Source organism: Panthera pardus, unplaced genomic scaffold (assembly GCF_024362965.1).
Source record: "Panthera pardus isolate Hobbes unplaced genomic scaffold, ASM2436296v1 HiC_scaffold_19, whole genome shotgun sequence".
In the NCBI taxonomy this organism is placed as follows: Eukaryota; Metazoa; Chordata; class Mammalia; order Carnivora; family Felidae; genus Panthera; species Panthera pardus.
Window position 1 is genome coordinate 6,276,656 of NW_026526754.1, and position 18,771 is coordinate 6,295,426.

The following is an 18,771-nucleotide window of genomic DNA, read 5'->3' on the forward strand; positions in this document are numbered from 1 at the left end:
CCTCCGTGGCACCTATCACCACCCATCAACTGATAGATCCATCTACTGGCTTCCTTTCGGTCTCTCCCCCATGAGTAAGCAAGGCCTGAAAGGCAGACATCTCTGTCTGCTTTGTCCTCTGCTGTAGCCTCACAGCCTAAACAGTGCTTAGCAAACACAGTAGGTGCTTAACAAATATTTGTGGAATAAATAAATGATTTAAGTGTGCCAAGAACTATGTTCAACATAAAGAAGATAATCTGTGGAACTTTGAAGAAGAGGAATGTTGTCGGAGTGATCGCTTCTTTCTCTACCCCAGATGCACATTTATGGGTCTCTCAAATCCTTGGTGAGAAGGAATGGGTTCTTCACGCTCAAGTTTGCATCCGGTTCTCATGTCTGTGTGGACTTGGGCACCCTCAACATAGCATGTCAAAGCCTTCACTAAGTCTGAAGGAAAGATCTCTCTGCAGATGCTGTAACAGAACCAAGCCACGTTTGGGTAGACCCTGAATGATTCAAGTCTGGACCCAGCTGTCCAGAATGGGTACAATCAGGCATGGGTCTCTCTTCTCACAAGGCTGGCTCTGCAGGGTTTATTTGTGTTCGGCCACGTTGTGGTAGAATCTCTATATGCTATCGAAAATCACACACCAGTTTAGCTGAAAGAGCCCTTCCAAAGTATCTACTTCCTCTTCATTGGCAATGGAGCTCCTAAAACTCAGAGAGGGAAGGTATTTAACCCATGGTCACACAGCAGGTTGCAGTAGAGTCGGGACAGAAACCAAAGCCTTCTCATTCCCACTAGAGAGTGTTTTTTTCAATGCTAAGCTATCTACCTGCATTTCAAAGTTGAAGCATCTAATTCTGAGGAAGAAAATGACCAGTCATCCACCCGGCTTTCTGTAGACCAGAAGAAATCAGGTGGATTAGAGCAAGGATTTCTGGGGTGTCTGGGTTGCCTTGAAGCCCAATATCTCTACTACAGAAAATGCCTTAGCGTCTATCTCACCCAAGCGCCCCATTTTCAATAGGCACACGACAGTTCAGAAGGTCACACAGGGAGCGAGTTGGAAGACTAAGACTAGACCCCCAACCCCAGCCCTCAGTTAAGGCCCTTTTCTACCACATCCTGCCAACCCGATCGCCAACCATAGATGTGAGAAAGAGCCTTAAGTGTTGTCTTGTCCAAATGCCTGTTTTTCAGTGGAGGAGAGAGGCTGAAAGGTACAAGCAAACATCAGAGTCCAGGGCCTAGGTCTACACACCTTCTCCTGCAGCCCCTTTTCTGTGCCCTCCTTTTCCTTGCTCCTCTTTTTATAGGACCTCCTCAAGAGAAAACAGATGCCCTCACCCCACCCCTACCCCCACACCCCAGGACATCAGCATCCCAGGAATGGACTTTCCACAGCTCTCCCGATTCTGCCCCCTAGCGGCAGAGCCCAGCAGACCCACGCACTCTGCCATTTTCACTCCCTGGGAAGGCACTGAGTATCTACTATGTACCCCGCAAGGATGAGGCCAAACAGCTTGGTTCTGTCATAAACATGGAGTCTGAAGGATGTGCTGACTGTCCTGTGCCAGGCACGGAGGAGGGCCTACCGGTAAAGCTCAAGATAGCAGCACTCGCTGCTCAGCAGGAGGACCGGGATTGAACAAAGCACTCCTCCAATTCGCTTCCAAATGGAACTCCTGATTCTGCCATGGAGGAGACCAACAGGGTGTACGAGGGGGGTCCAAGGTCACAAAAGTCTTCCCCAAGCTCATGCCTGAAGAAGAGGTGAGAGCCATCCAGGCAAGAATAGGAGAGGAAGTGTGACAACCTCCAAGGACAGGACATGCTGTTTCATTCCTGGGCTGAAGGTCCAGGAGGGCACCTTTACCCAGAGCACTCACTCAGCAACCACATGGCTCCAGTGTCAGAAGCTTCTGGCTGCCTGACATCCGATCTAGAAACGTGTCCTCTCCCAACCCGAAAAGTAGGAATGTTTTGCTAAAATAGCTCTGCCTTTTAAGTAGACTAACAGCTTCTCACGATACTGAGGGTGATTCAGGACTTTTTAGGGGCTCAGGCTCCTCATCTCCAGGCCGTGGCAGACAGGACCATCCTCCCCAGAGGAATAAACAGTGCCTCCAAACCATAGTTTCATGGCTGAGGATGTGCCTCGGAGTCAGGAAGCTGTGCTCCAGTCCCGGCTCTGCCCCATGCTAGCTGGGTGACCTCAATCAGGTCACTTTACCACTCTGGGCCCATAGTTTCCTCTGTTTCTTAGCGTCCTTTAAATGTCCAAATATGATCAGGTCTCTGAATTGCCTAGCACATAATGGACATCTATGTCCACTTCGGGGTTTTTTATCTGCCTCAACAAAGTTCTCTCCAAACCTTTATCCCACTGGCAGTTAGATCTTCATCTCTTTAAATAACTATTTCCATTCTTATTAAAATGGGAACAAAGAAGTGTTCCTTAAGCAGGGGGCATTTGAACCAGGCCTTGATGGATGGTTGGGAATTTTCCAGGTAGGCTGAGGGGTGGGGGGCAGGAGAATGGGGAAGGGGGGTTCCAGAATGATAGACTCACTTCTACAAAAGCGTGTAAATCTGAGAAAAGGAAACCTTCGCAGGAGCCTGAAGGGGAGGAGGCAGTGGCGGAGTAACGGGGCTGAGGGTGAGAAAAAGCAAGGTGTCTGCAGAACGGCTGTGGAAGGCCTTGAAGGCCACACCGAAGAGACTTCCTGGAAGGGATGGGCAAGAATTGGAGGTGTTCCAATGGAGAAAGGATGAAGTCACAGGAATTTCTTTGAAAGGCCACTCACCTGGGCAGCAGCGGGAAAGATGGAGTGTTGGGAAGGGAGAAGGAGGTGAAGCAACTGCTTAAGAGGTCTTGGCAGAAGTCCAGCTGGTCCACGAAGAGCCCGGGGCTTTGGACTGAAGGATGGAAGATGGCGACGAGAGCTGGTAACGGCGAAGGCGACGGATGGTGCTAGGAGGCACTGCCCCGACCCCCTGCCAGGCCGCCTCTCCCTCTGCACAGCCCCCCCGGGGGTGACCTCAGACAAAATGTCTCCAAGAGAAGACTGTAGCCGACTTCCCCACCCAGCAGGAGATGCGCCTTAAGCACCTTCCTCTCCTCCCGTTTCCTGCTGTCAGGCAGCTGGTCTTCCCTAGCTTTATTGTTTTTCTTTCCCTGGGACTTCCCAATCACCTCTCCTTTGTCATTTCCGAATATTCTCCAGCAGAGCCCTGACCGACCCCACCCATCCTCCCACCAGCCTCCCCCTCCTTACCAGCCTCCCCAGCTCCTCCGATGCCCTCCCGGAGCCACGGCACCTGCATCATTTACACACACCTTCCTCATCAACAGAGTGCATATCTCAGTCTGGTTTTCAGCTTCAAATAAGTTTCTAAAAATCCTCCTGTGAAAACAGCCTCCCTCACTGCAATTATATCCAGGTTGTATTTTCAGCCATTGTCTCTTTAAACCAGGGACTGCCTTGGACTAACGCAGGTGGTGCATGTGTAGCCAACACCTCCAGCCCACATTGGTGTGCCTTTGATGGCAACTATCTTTTTTTTTTTCTTTAAGTAGGTTTCTTGACCTGCGCGGAGCCCAACTCAGAGCCCGAACTCACGACCCTGATATCAAGATCTCAGCTGAGATCAAGAATCAGACGCTCAACCAACTGAGCCCCTTGAAGGGACCTATCTTAGCTGTAATCAGTTTACTGGGTTATGGGCCCAAATTCCCTCTGCAAAACATCAGCTTAAGAGGCTTCACCTGCCCCTCCTCTAGGAAAAGAGCTGCACTTTGACAAACCCAGAGATGCCGTTTCCTAGAATTCGGCAGAACCCAACAGAGCCTTGGTTCAAATCCAACGCACACCATCCCAGGGCAAAACCAAATCTAAGTTTTATTTCAGATGCTGTAGGGTGACCACTGTGTTTAGCAAGGTAAAAGAGATGATTCCACCAAACAATTATTGCAAACCTACTATGTTCCGGCTGTGAAAGACGACCGTCAACTGTCTTCGTGTGGCTCGCATCTGGGTGGGGTGGGGGGCTGGGAGAAATATTGAAAATGAAACCGCTTACCATCTGATGTGATCGGTGCAATACTGTGAAGGTGTGAAAGGTCCTCGGCTGAGCCGTGGGTTTTTTGCTTGCCAAGGTAGGTGTTGTTTTTAATCTTTAAATGAAAAAACCCAACGCTAGTGAAGTTACGGTAAATGTTGCACAACGTTACAAGAGGGCAGTATGAAAATGCACTCAAAGGATCAGGACAGTGCGCACATATTCCCTCTTCCCCCAACAATTACTCTGCTAGAAATTTATCCGAAGTTATGAGTCAGAGGAGCAGAGATGTGTAAGCATGTTCAGTATATCATTTTCTAATAGAAATGGCTCCAGTAATTGAAACACATCAGCCCAACGATATAGTGTGCAGTTATTTAAAATAATTATGGAGACAAGTAATTTGAACTTGATTTGGGATCTAATTTTAGGTAGAAGAAAGAACACACAATGCTATGTTCAGTGACTGCATATGGTCCCTGCACTCAACGTCCTCATCTTCTAGTGGCTTATGCTTGGAACATCAACAGGCTGGAAGGTCTTCCTCTCTCTGCTCCCATTCACCTCTCAGGAGAACCCTGTGAGGTTGATATTATGGTCCCCATTTTATAGATGAGGTAAGTGAGGCTCAGAGAGATTGAATGACATACATATAACATGTACGTCAAGGAGCAGGCGCTCTGACCCAGGTCTCCCAACTCCCAACCCAGAGTTCTTTCTTTACGTTCACCAGCTAACCAGGTGCAGTGACCACGGAGAAGTGCCAGAAGCACCGTGGGTGGGCAGCAAGATGCTTGGACCATCGGTCTGCTACTGCCTTTCCATGAAGAAGGCCACAATTCCTCACAGAAAACCTGGGTGCATCTTTGTTCCAAGACATCCAAGCCAGCCAGCAGGGATGAAAAGGGCGCCCCTGTTCCAGTCAAATCACAGCACCTAAAAGCAAGCCTACCAGCAGGAAAAAATATGAAACCAACATGTGTCGATTCATGCAACCCTATAATTGGGCTGGGCACTGGTAAGCAGGAAACAGGGGACAGAAATAACCACCTTACTGCCCCACTGCTAAGGGACCACCAAATGTGGGCATTTACTTGTCCATGTATGTACCCATCCGTTCATCCGTTGAGTTGTTTCTCCATCTTGGCTATTGTGAATAATGCTGCGATGGACAGAGGAGTGCAAATACCTCTTCAGATCCTGACTTCAATTCTTGTAGTTAAATACCCAGAAGTGAGATTGCTAGATCATACGGTATTTCTATTTTTAACTTTTTGAGAAAACTCCATATTGGTTCCCATAGTGTCTGCACCATTCGACACTCTGACCAACAGCCTCCAAGGGTTCCAATTTCCAACCACATAGAATGGAATACTATTCAGCCTTGAAAACAAAGGAAATCCTGCCATAGGTGACAACAGAGATGAACCCTGAGGACACTGTGCTAAGTGAAATAAGCCAGTCACAGGTGGACAAATAGCGTGTGACTCCACTTACATGAGGTAGGTCACATAGCCAAACTCATAGAAGCAGAGAGTAGAATGGTGGTTTCCGGGGGCCGGGGGATTAAGGGGGTGCGGAGTTGCTATTCATCAGGCATAAGGTTTTGGTTAAACAAGATGAGTAAATCCTAGAGATCTGCCATACAACACGGGGCCTATAGTTAATACTGTATCGTACACTTAAAAAATGTATTGAGGGTAGATCTCATGTTAAGCGTTCTTATCACACACACACACACACACACACACACACACACACACACACGAGCCTGTAGGTACAAGTTAAATACCAGAGCTTACCTCTGGTTTCCTCATCACTTACTACTATGGCCTTGGGCAAGTCAGTTGACCTCTCTGTATCTGTCTCCTCATCTATAAAATAAGGAGAATAATATAGTACTTACCTCATAGAATTATCATGAGGCTCAACGTTTTTCTGATATTAATAGGCCAGAAAAGTTCCTAGAATATACTATGCAGATATCCCCCTAAGTACTTTATATATATTTCTCAATTTAGCCTCAAGATTCCCTGTGAAGAAGGAACTATGATTTCCATTTTACAGGTGAGAAAACTGAGGCTTTGGGAGTTTGGGTTATTCACACCATAAGGGACCAGTGAATTGCAGAGGCAATAGGCCCCGCCAAAGTGTGCAGAAGGAAGAAATTCTGCTGGCTGGTATATTCTCGGAAGGCTTCCTGGAGGAGAGAGCATGGCATCTGGGCTTTAAAGAATAGGGAAAACATGAGTCAATCTTTTCAGAGTTCCTAAGGGAGGAGATAAAGGCATAATGTGGAGAGGATGTTTGGGTGCTCAAGAATAAAGAGACCAATTGCAAAGGTGCATTCTGCACTGTGCCTTGAATGCCTGGTCAAGGTGTCTGAAGATGCTTCCTTGGCAGAGGTGAGTCAGAAAGGCTGGGGAGCAGGAGCAGAGGCAGTGTGTAAAGACCTTCATCTATTTACCTGATCAACAAGGCTGCATCAGAAACTCACATCAAGTGCCAGTTTTCACCCTGACCATTGCCACCAACCCCTTCTCTGAACATGCTCTGAGCGAGGCTGGGAAAGCAAAAACAAATGAGCCACATTCCCAGTGGTCAAGCCCAGTGCCTCTTAGACTTTAACGTGCCTTAGAATCACCTAGAGGGCTTATTACAAACAGTTTCTGATTCAGTAAGTCTGGGGGGGGGGGGGGGGACCTGAGAGTCTGAATTTCTAACAAGCTCCCAGGTGATGCGGATCCTTGGGCCACACTTTGAGTAGTGAGGGTCTAACGTGTTTGTGTTCTTTCTGGTCAAATAATTGTTATCGCGGCAAGCAGCAAATGCCTGGTCCAGAGTGGATGCTTCATAAAACATTTGTTGAATCAGAAAAGTTTCATCATTTTCTCTGCTGTTATCACTGAGTCCGATTAAGGAGACCTGTATACACCTGGCAGGGACCAGATCTTCCCCCTCAGTACATCTGCCCACGACCTAGAAGTAGAATTCAGCTTCCCTATCCTCTCTCACACCATCTCTGAGTGGCTTTCAACCCTCAGGGTCTTTATTTTTATTACACAAATTATGCATGTTCATTGAAAAAAATAGGAGTAAAAGGTCAGCAAAAAGAGCAAGAAACCACAATATGATACACAACCCTTCAGACTCTGTGTGCGTGTCACAGAATAAAAACATACTCCATGTTCTGTTGGTATCTTCATTTTCTTAAATTATGAAGAATGTTTTCCCATGTCAAAAATATCCTTTTAATGGTTGCTTAATGTTTCAATATTTAAAAGCTTCATAGAGTCCGCATGTCACTGACATATAAAATATAGTGACCTTAAAAAAATCGAGGTCCCTACTGTAGAATTTATGAACAAAACGTTACATCTGCTTTAAAATGGTTTAGTGAATGAGGAAGTATGAGCCAGCAGGCAGAACAGGACAGTCCCTGTGTTGGTCCCTGTTGAACTCGCACCGGCTGTATGTGGGGTGCATTATAGGACTCTAACATTTCCGTTTGTTGGTAACTTCCCATAATAAAAGTTTAAAAATAAAAACAAAATCTAGATGGTCTAGAAAGAGGATTCTGAGACCGGGATAGAAAGTGCTGGAAGTTAGTTTTTCACTGCCCCCCCCCCCGGCCCCCCCGCCCTCCACACACACCAGAAAGAATAGTGTTTCATTCAGGACCATTCAGTCTGTCACTTCAAAATTCCAAGGTCCTTGAGCTACTAAATTGCACTGGAATAATCTGCCTGTATTATTTCCTGTCCTGTCAGAATGGATTTGCATTTTAAGTGCATGCTCAATGTTATGTCTAAACTGGAACTAATTGAGACAGGCAGGAATGTGGAAGTGCACTCTGGCCTCACTGGGGCTGACGTGGGGCTTGCCCATTTAGAGCCCAGCAGACAGATGGAGGGTCCTGGGGAGCAGGGGGCACAGCCCTGCCCTATCTGTAGTTTGGCTGAACCTTGGCCAGGTCAATTCTCCTCTCTGAGCCCCGGCTTCCTAATCTGTAAGGGGAAAGAATTCAAACCAAATGAACTTTACAACTTCTCTCTGCTCAGAAATCACCAGGTTCTACCTTGGGAACCCCTTTCACTGCTTTGTTTTGCAATATGCAAATCAGCTGAATTTGGTAATTGGACAAAGCTGACGGGAGCAATTTAATAAACTTTGATAACATTGCACAAAGTAATTGTTCAATTATTTCAAATGGTTCAGTTCGGAAAGTACAGTGGGGGTGGGGGGGGGTGGTCCTTAGAAATTACTTTTGCTTATTAATCATCTCGTCCGGTAGAAGCCAAATGAGAAAGAAGACTGTGTGGGGGTGTCTTTGTTTTAATTCTGATTAACTGTACTTTCATCTGAACATTTTTAAGCTGTGCTTTGGTCTTCCTCATATGGATGTTGACTGAGTTCTGTTATCAGGATTTTAATTAACACCAGGTTGAGAAGGGGAAGCCAGATGACATGTTATTACTTCTGTTTGATTTAAAGTCAACGCTGGGGACTCTTCTTCGAGGAGCTGTTGAAATTGTCTTATCTCATGCATTCCAAGGATGGCTGTTTCATGTAAATGTCATTTCTGCTGTCCAAAATGTTACAACACACGCCAGCACAATAGAACTACTGTCTTGTTCTAAGAGACACGAGGGAGCCAGCAAGCTTTTGATCAAAGGCACGATGCGAACATCAAAGTAATACCTCTTCTGTTAAATTCAGGAATCGAGACTCTGAATAAAGGAATGGAGACTCGGGCTTTATGATCACCTAGCCTACTATGCTGGGAAGTGCCTGAATTTCCAAGGCTTACTCCCTCTGCCAAAAACTGGCTGAAAGAGAGCACTTGGTGGTACAGGTACATTTATTGCCTCCTGTAGTCAGCGTGCATGTATCAGTGTGTATACCTTCATCTGCTCCTGTGTATGCTTCTCGTCTGGGACCAGAAAACAGGTAGCAGCTGAGAGCCTTTGGAGTAGAACAAAGCTTCGTTCAAATCTATACTTGCCCCCCTGCCCAGACCACCATTTCTTCACATTTTCTCGTCTATAAAATGAAAAAAATATCTGATGCACAGTATATATATATATATATGTATATATATATATATATATATATATATATATATATATACACATATATATGCGCATTATATGTTCATACAGTGGGATAATTCACAGCAACAAGAAATGAAATATTGCTAAATACAACAAAGGAAATGAATGTCAAAAACATTATGTTGTGGGGCGCCTGGGTGGCTCAGTCGGTGGAGTGTCCGACTCTTGATTTCGGCTCAGGTCATGATCTCCGCATCCGCAGTTCACGAGATCGAGCCCCGTGTCAGGCAAAGAGGCTGCTTGGGATCCTCTCTCTCTCTCCCCCTCTCTCTGTCCCTCCCCTGCTCGTGTGCTTGCTCTCTCTCTCTTGCTCTCTCTCAAAAATAAATAAATAAACTTTTAAAAAAACATTATGTTGTGAGAAAGAAGCCAGACACTGAAAAGTATATACTGTAGTATTCTACTTATATGAAGTCCTAGAATAGAAGGTCAAAAACTACAGTCTAAGAAGTCAGAATAATGGCCACCTCATCAGGAGAACAGTGTTGGCCAGCAAGGGGTGTGGGAGAAACTGCTGAGGGGATACGGCAATGCCCTGTATCTTGATCAGGGCACTGGTTACACGAGAAGGTACATGTGAAAAGAGTAAACAAAATATACTCCATGAAATGTATACCTCATGTAAAAGACTGCACCAAAACCATCATAATGTGGGATGTACAGAATTTGGGGGAAGGGAAAACACAGAGAGTCCATGAAATGTAGCCATCGCCGTGGCTGAGTTAAGTAACGAATGACGGCTACTGTTTATGTTGTTCTCATCATTAGTGTTAGCATTTTGGCGAAGTTACATCTGACCCAGAAATTGGGGTCTAAAGTTCAGCACATAAGGCAAAAAATATCTATTAAAATTGTCCCCTGAGAATCCTGTAAATTGTCCATAAACTACAGCTTGCCTCATTTGGTACAAACAGCCCTGCTCAGTCAAAGATGTTACTGTGTATAATGGATTCGGTAATGGGAGGGCGGCAACAAAGAGGGCTGGGTATAAGAAGCACACCTCTGTAGACAGCAGGATCACAACCAGGGGCCCGACCTGTAAGAGACGCACAGGCATCAAGACCAATGGCAGCATCATCACCACCTCTTGCTCGTGCCTAGAAATGGGCTCATCGGGAATGGCAGGTGTAATCACCAGACCAAGCAAACTGTTAATCACTCTTCTCTGTCCTCTGTCTCTCTGTCTGTGTGTTTGTGTCTGTCTCCCTATGTCTCTTTCTCTCACTCCCTGAATTTGCATTAGCTAAGCAAGCATAAATGCAACTTCACTGTACTGTATCTCTGTAATACTGAAGCACTGAATATTCTGTCTGGCTCAAGGGGTCTCACCCGTCCCCAAATGGGAAGAGACAGGAAGTTAACATCAAAACCACCTGTGTATTATGTTACTTGCAAGTATAATAGTATAATAATGAATCATCTTACAAGCTTTACAAAGTCTCGGATACCCCTTTATAATAATAGATGCCTAAATCTGAGCAACCACGCTGACAAATGCATCTCGGATTCCAGCGCTCGCAGCAGACAGACCCGGTAAACAGCTGCCCACCACCACGCCCTTGAGCACTGCCCTACACGACAGAGCCCAAAGGGAACTAGAGAGAAGGAGCGTGATTACCGGAGAAATCTGGCTCTGGAGTGCCTCCAGCACAGGCTGCCCTATGAATAAGAAGCGAGTAGGGGGCAGGGCCTGGTGCCGGAAGTGCTTGTACTTGGTAAAGCTGGTGGGTTCTGACTCTGCTCTTAAGCTGTGCCCGACATCCCATTAACCCACTTGGAGAGCCTCAAGGGAGGTCCGGACAGGTGTTAAATTACCTTTCGTCACCCCACAGGTGTGGGAGATGTGCTGCAAAAGCACCTGTCACATCTCCCGAGGCAGGTGGCTCTGCCGGGGATTTTCTCTAAGCACGAGGATCCGGAAACCGTATCACTTTTGACTTAGAAATGACCTGGATCAAGGACCCAGGTTTCTAAGCAGGACAGAATGATAAAAATAAGCTCTGACAGCGTAGCCAGGTGAGAGAGAAGACTCTGAGGTGAGCTGTGGAGCTGGGAGAATGAATGCCATCCATTCTCTTACCCAATGGCCACTTATCACGCCCGATCACATGCCCAGGCTGGCAGACAGCTGGGAGAATCAGAAAGTAATAATGATTATAAAAAAAGAATCTGAAATAAATCACACCTATTCTCTAGGTGTTTAAGGCCTAGGTGAAAAGAAGGAAAATGTGAACATGACAAAGTAAAGTTCAAGGCCATCTAATTATTTTCCACAAGCCTACACTAGGTGTCCATCATGGACCAGGCACGGAGGACCCTCCGGAGAATCAGAATGAGTCTGATATAGGGACACCTGCAGGGAGCCACATCCCAACAGAGGACGTGGATGATTAAACAAGGCACAACGCGAAGTAACGGGGAATAAGAGAGGTGTATCGAGAGCCTGCAGAAGCATGGAGACGTGAGCTCTAATTTACGTGTGGCTGTGTGCAGGAAACATTCACGTTCCGCCCTGTAGAATAAGTAGGACTTAGCCAGGGAGGCAAAGTAAGGAACAGGGAACCACATTCCAGGCACAGGGAACCACATACGCAAGGGCACAGCGACTGCGGAGTCCCCTGCAGAGCTGTGGGGGAAAGGCTGGAGTAGGAGGGCATTGGGGCTGGAGGGGCAGGAGGGATGGGGAGAAGGGAGAGGTCAGCCCTGGCATCGGTGGGAGGTGTGGGCGGGAGGGTGAGAGGCAGGAGGTGAGGGCTCTGCAGCTGGAGAGGAAGAGCCATGCTCCAGGGAGCTTCCGGAAAGCATCGGGAGCAGAGGAATCCTCCAACCCATTCCGTGATGGATTTCCAGTTCCCTGCAGACCTCTGGGCACTGACTTCCTGGGAACCTCAAGAAAAGTGTAGAATCCTTCCCCTGCATCCCGGCAAGCTCCCTGCTTCCTTTCCTCCCAGGTCACAAGCTGAAGACAAACGAACGACCTTTCGTCGCACACCTTCTGATTTTCCTGTGTACTTTTCCAACCACAGAAAATGTTCCTCATTGATGGGCCTGCTTTGTTCTTAAAAGAGTCAGGTCACCTTTTTCTTCAGAATCTTCAGAACAATTACAAACACATGAAAAGCTATGTTTTTCCAACGAGGGGATAAAAAAGAAGGGGAAGATATGGCTCTTGTCCTGGGGAAACGAACAAGCGGCTTTCTGTTCATCCCACGGAGAGGAGCAAAGTCTCCGGGCTGCACCAAACGAGGCCTGGAACAAATCCAGGGGCTCCCCCGTCTTCCTCAGGTGACTGGGGCTTGGGACTAATTTTCAAAATCATCAATCTCTAACCCAACAGAATTACTGGAAGTAGTTTCCCTTTCTTGTTACCTCATCTGATGACATTTGTCACTCACCACAGAAGACGAAATGTCACTTGCATGGCTCCCCAGTGTCTCCCTCTGTTAATCAAAAGGCCAAGGTGGCCAGAATGTGTCTTGTCCTCTTCCCAAAGGGCCTTAGTTTGGGTTCCTCCAGAAGCAGATCTTGAGGAAAAGACTCAAGTTCAAGAGTGTCATTTATGTACCACGTGATACATGTGCACATGGAAACCTGGAGCAGGTAAATGACTCCACAAAGGTCGTACCCATTATAAGAGCTAATACTCCTGTTTCTTATAGAAAAACTCAGTTGGATGGGATGCTATGAAACACATTTCCCACGGGAGGATTCTTTCTGTATAACACACACACCACAGTCACCACCACCACTACCAACAACAAAAACAACGAATCACAGGTGGAGAAGAAACCACCTCTCTGTTGCGAGGTCCACAAACCTACACTAATGACAAATGTCACAGTACCAAGCACCTCAATGTCGCGGAGATGGGAAGAGAGGGAGGACCACTCAGTCCAGTTCTTGACAGAGTATAGTGTTCCTGGGATGGCTTGGGATCCATCTGGAAGTCAAGCCCACAACCCACCAGGTTCCTCATAGCCTCTTCCACCTGTCACTGCACACCTAGCACGTGCTGGGCACTTCAAGTGTTATGCTGCTCAGCCGTGATGAAAGCCCTGGAAAGAAGAAAATGCTGTCTGTATTTGAAAACAATGTGTATTTGAAAAACAATGTGACTCATCAGCTAGCTGTGGAGTTGTGATGTGAGCCAAGACCCATGGGAGTCCATCCAAAGTGCCCCCTCTCAACCATACACATTACTCCTCATTTCTAAGGAGCTGTCCTGGTGTTAGCCCTAACTGCCTCCTTCATGCTAGAAATATGTACGGAGCATCTCCTTTGTGCTGGCCTCCAAAAGGCACATCCTTTGAAGAGGTTACCAGTGGGCAAATTATAAATAAGCTGTAAAACTCATGTAGAGTTCCTATGGAACCAGAACTGGACTTAGTTAGGTCCAGATGATCATCGAGCCTTAAAGTAGACATCACACAGGGCTGCCATTACTGTTCAAGCGTCTGTCTTTCTCACTCCGGGTGACAATCATATGAAAGTATTTTAAATTTGGGAAATATTGAGGTCAATCAATCCTCTTATTTGAGAGAGGAGAAAACTGTAGGTCACCAAGTGGATACGATCTGCCTACAGCCTCACATTGAGTCAATGACAGAGCCCAGAAGGTACTCAGGCCCGCTGACTCCCACTACAGTGCTCTTTCTGAAACCAGGATCTGGGCCACCTCAGGTAGCTCTTGACAGCTGCCTCCTCATGTCTACTTCCAAATGTGCTGCTCTGACCCATCCTTCAGACTTGCTTCCCCTCTCTCTGTCTGACCCACAGATACCCTCTCGTCTCCAGGCCTCCCAGGCAGCCCCTAACGCAGCCTATCCCTTGATTTGGCTCATGGGTGGGTCTCATCCTGTTCAGTGACAACCAGGAAAACTAATGCCCATCAAGCATACATGGCATCCAGACCCTCTCAGTGGCCTGGCCAACAATCTCACTTCATGGGCCAAACAATTCTCATACCTATGAGACAGACTGACGGGGGGCAATGTATGCATAAGAAGCCACTTGGGAGACGTGTCACTTTCTAGGACTCTGCTGTGACGACTCTGGAATACACTTGGGCCATTTGATAAAAGGCAGATCTGTGGTGGCCTCGCCTGTCCTCTGGAATGAGAGACCATCCAAGCTCACCAGAGGTTCTCTTAAAATAAGAACAAACCTTCAACACTCAGTTGATGGGGGTAGTCAGCGGGAAAGGAAGAGCAGGGCAAGGAAGGGTGGGAAGAGAACAGAAGGGAGTTTTGCTCAAGATCTGTTGATTTTTAAAATCTTAATGACAAAATGGTTTTAAGGATATTTTTGGAATCTAAATGCTATGCACCAATTAACTTTTTTTCTTTGATGCTAACCAGGGGATTGGAGACTTTGAAGAGTTCTGGGGTTACTTTCCCCTAGACTTGTTGCAATGGGGTCCATAGGGGGTGGAAAGACTGAATTTCGATGGCTCTCCACAATGGGGCAGCATTGGATGGTGAGCTGTACACACGATAGGTGAGAGGAAGGATCTAGCGTCAAGGATTCAATCGCTGAGTGCTACTTCAGTGCTAGTCTTCTTGGGGAGAAATACAGGATCAGAGACAGATGGAGGGAGGGCTTTTGGCCAGGAGGACAAGGAATTTGAACTACATCCTGAAAGCAAAGGCAGGAGATGACTGTTTAACCAAGGGAACGTCATGGGCAAACGTGTTTTGGAAGGATTGCAATGTGGAGTGTATACAGGGACAAAATAGCCCAATGGTTAAGAACACTGGCTTTGAGGTCAGACCCAGCATGCATCAGTGCCATGACTCTGGGCAAGTTATTTAACCTCTCTAGACCTTTGGGTCTCATAAGTGAAATGAGCATATCAACACTATACCTGTCTCAGTGGCTTGAACTAAGTGGGACAATCTGTTTAAAGACCTGTAGTGTGTGTGTGTGTGTGTGTGTGTGTGTGTGTGTGTGTGTGTCTTTAATAAATGGCCCCTATAATTTTCTGTGTTTTCTTCTAAGTCATACATGTAGAAACAGAAACTGGGAGAGGCTGCCTCTCAACCACTGTCCCCAAGGCCAAAACTGTGTTAGTCACACTTCTTTTGGAAGCCACTCCCCTGCCTACAGTTTAGCTCTGTGTTCTGAGTGGAAACTGTTGTCTTCCCAACCCTACCTCTCTAGGCAGTGATTGGTTTGGAACTTGAGCATGTGACCCAAGTCTGACCAATCAGAGTCCTGTCCCCAGGAAAAGTAAACTGATGCTGACAGAAGATCCCCTTTTCTTCTCACTACTGAAACTGCTGAGATATGCGTCTGGAATCTGCAGGTGACCCTGCAGGTATGGAGGGAATTTACAGGGAGAGAATTAGGCTAAAAACGAAGATGAGATATAGAGGGATAGTCCTTGAGGCGTCTGAAGACCTATTGCCCATTCCTGGGCTCCATGGACTTGTCCTGGCTTTGTGTAGTCTGATTCTTCATCTCGTTCTTGATTCTATGAGCTATCTTAATTTGCCTTCCAACAAACACCTTCCAAAAAACACTATTTTTTGCCTAAGCCAGTTCAAGTATGGCATCCATGATGTGTTACCAAGCCCCCTGATTTAATGTGACCATTGACTGATCTTGGCTTCAGCACATTCTCTTAGAGCTCTGGAATTACCCAAATTTTTCCCCAACCCATCTCCAACAAATACTTTGTTTCTTCATGATTTGGGGTACATTAATCTATAAAGACAAAAACATATTTTAAAAAGTCAAGTTTCATTGTACATTTAGTGAACCACCTTTATTAAAAAGACTAACATGACACAAAATTAACTCTGTCCCAGGAAACTCAGGACACATTGTCAGAACCCCCATCCTCCCTGTTGATCAACCCACTTAGGTGCAGTAAATCTCCAGAGGTTGATAAACATCGAATATTCTACACTTGTATTTATTGTCCATTCTAAAATTGACATTTCCCATTGCACATTTAATCACAGATTGCTTTGTTAAGCATTTTCCCTGTTCAGAGGAGCACATCAGAAATTGATTCCCTGATAGAACGAGGTAGGGGATGAAGCACAAATTCAACTACAAGCATTTGGAGTTCTCCTGTCCTGTCGCCTTTGTGGTTTGGACACTTCATTCCCCAAAGTGAAAGGTAAGGGCTTTAAGACAGAAAACCAATTGGGTTGCTGGAATCCAATCAACGGCCATGTCCCAGGGCAAAGGACCAGTCCAAAGTGGCCACCATCCATCTCTCAGTACCTCCCAAATGCTACAGCCCACCCAGGTCAGATTCAAGGAGGCTAGTTGTCTTTGTTCCCAATGAGCGTGAGGCTGACGGGTTAAAAAAAAAAAAAAAAAAAAGTTGCACCAGGGGCAGAGGAAATGAAATTGAATTCAAGTTGGAGGTTATTTGTCTTCCCTGTGACCTGCAGTGGTCTCAAGTGATAGCCCAAGTGGCAATGCTCAAACTCACATGTGTGAGTCAATTACTGGGTACTTGCGTTTAAAAACTGTTCTGATGTGTTAAGTTTAAAACGGCTCAAATATATCGAACAGAAAGAAAAAGAAGAGGGAACCAAGCCCCTTTAGGGATTTTGTTTGAATCTACAAAAAGGCTGGACTGAAACCTGCAGAGTATTTATAAAGAAGCTGTAAAATCTTTTATTCATTTGAAAGGAGTTGGAAAGAGACACAGGAAGTAGGCAGGAGAGGCCAAGCAGCAGCGTGGCAGAATGGGGAGCCAGCAGAGACAACTTTGTGATGTTGGCAAAAAAGCTTTTCCTAAAATTGGGAGGAAGTTCCCATTGCCATCGTTCATGTCCTGGACAGAAGATTTGGGTGAGAATCCCACGTCCACCACTAGCTAGTTCTAGAAAATGTCACTTCCACTCTGTGAACCTCAGTTTTCTTACCTATGAAACGGAAATAAATTCCATATACAGGGTTTTGTAAGGACTCTAATGCTATAATAGATGTGGAAGTCCTTTATAAGCTGTTGAAAGCCACACAGATGCTAGTTGTACTTACAAATGGTTTAATTTTTTTTTAAGTTTATTTATTTTGAGAGAGAGAGAGAGCACAAGCAGGTGAGGGACAGAGAGAAAGGGAGAGACAGGGAATCCCAAACAGGCTCTGCACTGTCAGCACGGAGCCCGATGCGGGGCTTGAACTCACGGACCATGAGATCATGACCTGAGCCAAAATCAAGAGCCAGACGCTTAACCATCTAAGCCACCCAGGCGCCCCATACTTAACATTGGTTTAATCTGAGCCAGAGTATACCACACATGAAAGGGAAATCCTGACAAAGAGTCCAAGGGCAAAATTCAGATCAGAACAGCCAAGACTAGAAAAGATAAGGTCCAGTCAAAAAGCAATTTCCATTAAAGAGCCATTTGTAAAAGGCCTAAAGCGGTTAGTCTTGTTTCCAATTCTTAAGGCTACAAGCCCACCCATGAGCTTGCCTTAGCTGAATAGGGCAAGTGGTTTACATGAGCTGACCAACTAAGAGTGATTTCTCAGTTTTAATGCAAGTTCTAATTATGCTAGGAGATCTCTGTAGCTAGAGCCAGTGGGAGCTCTCCAGAGAGCCATCCCCAATTGTTCTGCCTCTTGTGCATCTCCTCACTAGCGCTTCCTAGTGACATGTTCCTGAATTGCAGGCATAACGTGAATCAGCCATGGCAGCCTCACGAGCAGTGCTTCTTAATCTTAGCTGCATGCTGGGATCACCTGCAAATTTTAAAAATTATGGATGCCTTAAACCCACCTCCAGAGATCACTATCTAATCAGTTTGGTGTCTCTTGGCCATTGGAATGTTGAAAAGCTTCATATAGTCAGGTTCAAGAACCACCGCTCTAGAGCAGACATAAGCAAAATTCTTCTGTAAAGAACCAGATAATAAATTTTTAAGGCTTTTCAGGTCATATGGTGGTCTCTGTCACAACTACTCAACTGCACTCTTTTAGCTTGAGAGCACCAGAGACAATATATAAACAAATGGGCATGGCTGTGTTCCAAAAATCTTTACTTAGAAAATAAGTAGCAGACCATAGTTTGCCAACTCTTATTCTAGAGATTTGTTACATAAAGTGAGGTCTGAGGACCGGAAGCACGGACAGTACCTGGGAACTTATTAGAAATGCAGAAGCAGGGCACCTTGGGTGGCTCAGTCGGTTAAGCATCTGACCTCGGCTCGGGTCATGATCTCACAGTTTGTGGGTTCGAGCCCCAAGTCAGGCTCTGTGCTGGCAGTTCAGAGCCTGGAGCCTGCTTCAGATTCTGTGTCTCCCTCTCTCTCTGCCCCTCCCCTGATTGTGCTCTATCTCTCTCTCAAACATAAATATTAAAAAAAGAAGAAGAAATGCAAAAGCCCAGGCCTCAACAAGATCCCTCTGGTGATGTGGATGCACGTTCAAGTTTGTGAGGCACCACTCCGGAGGCGACACTTTGTGAATCCAGCCCCGCCAGCATCACAGAACCAAGGTGGAGGGTTCCCATCGCTGTCAGCGTCTCCTGTGCCTGTCACCTCTATCAGCCCGGCTGTCTCCCAGCTGCCACATTTCTGTAGCTTCTTCTCCTTGGTGATTCAGACAACCTGAGCAGCTGTCTGGGTTTGATTATGGTGTTTCCAA

The 18,771-nt window shown here is 46.2% G+C and overlaps 1 long non-coding RNA gene across 3 annotated transcripts in view; it reads right to left on the bottom strand.

The window, feature by feature from the left end:
* LOC109270823 (uncharacterized) overlaps window positions 1–18,771 on the bottom strand; it is a 678,705-nt gene that overhangs the window by 536,845 nt on the left and 123,089 nt on the right. The window contains exon 1 of one of the 3 annotated variants that reach the window (XR_008423526.1): window positions 13,127–13,222. The exons of the other annotated variants lie outside the window; for them this stretch is intronic. This is a non-coding gene — a long non-coding RNA (uncharacterized LOC109270823). Of the gene's footprint in view, window positions 1–13,126; window positions 13,223–18,771 lie in introns of those variants that run through there. 3 annotated transcript variants of the gene reach the window in all.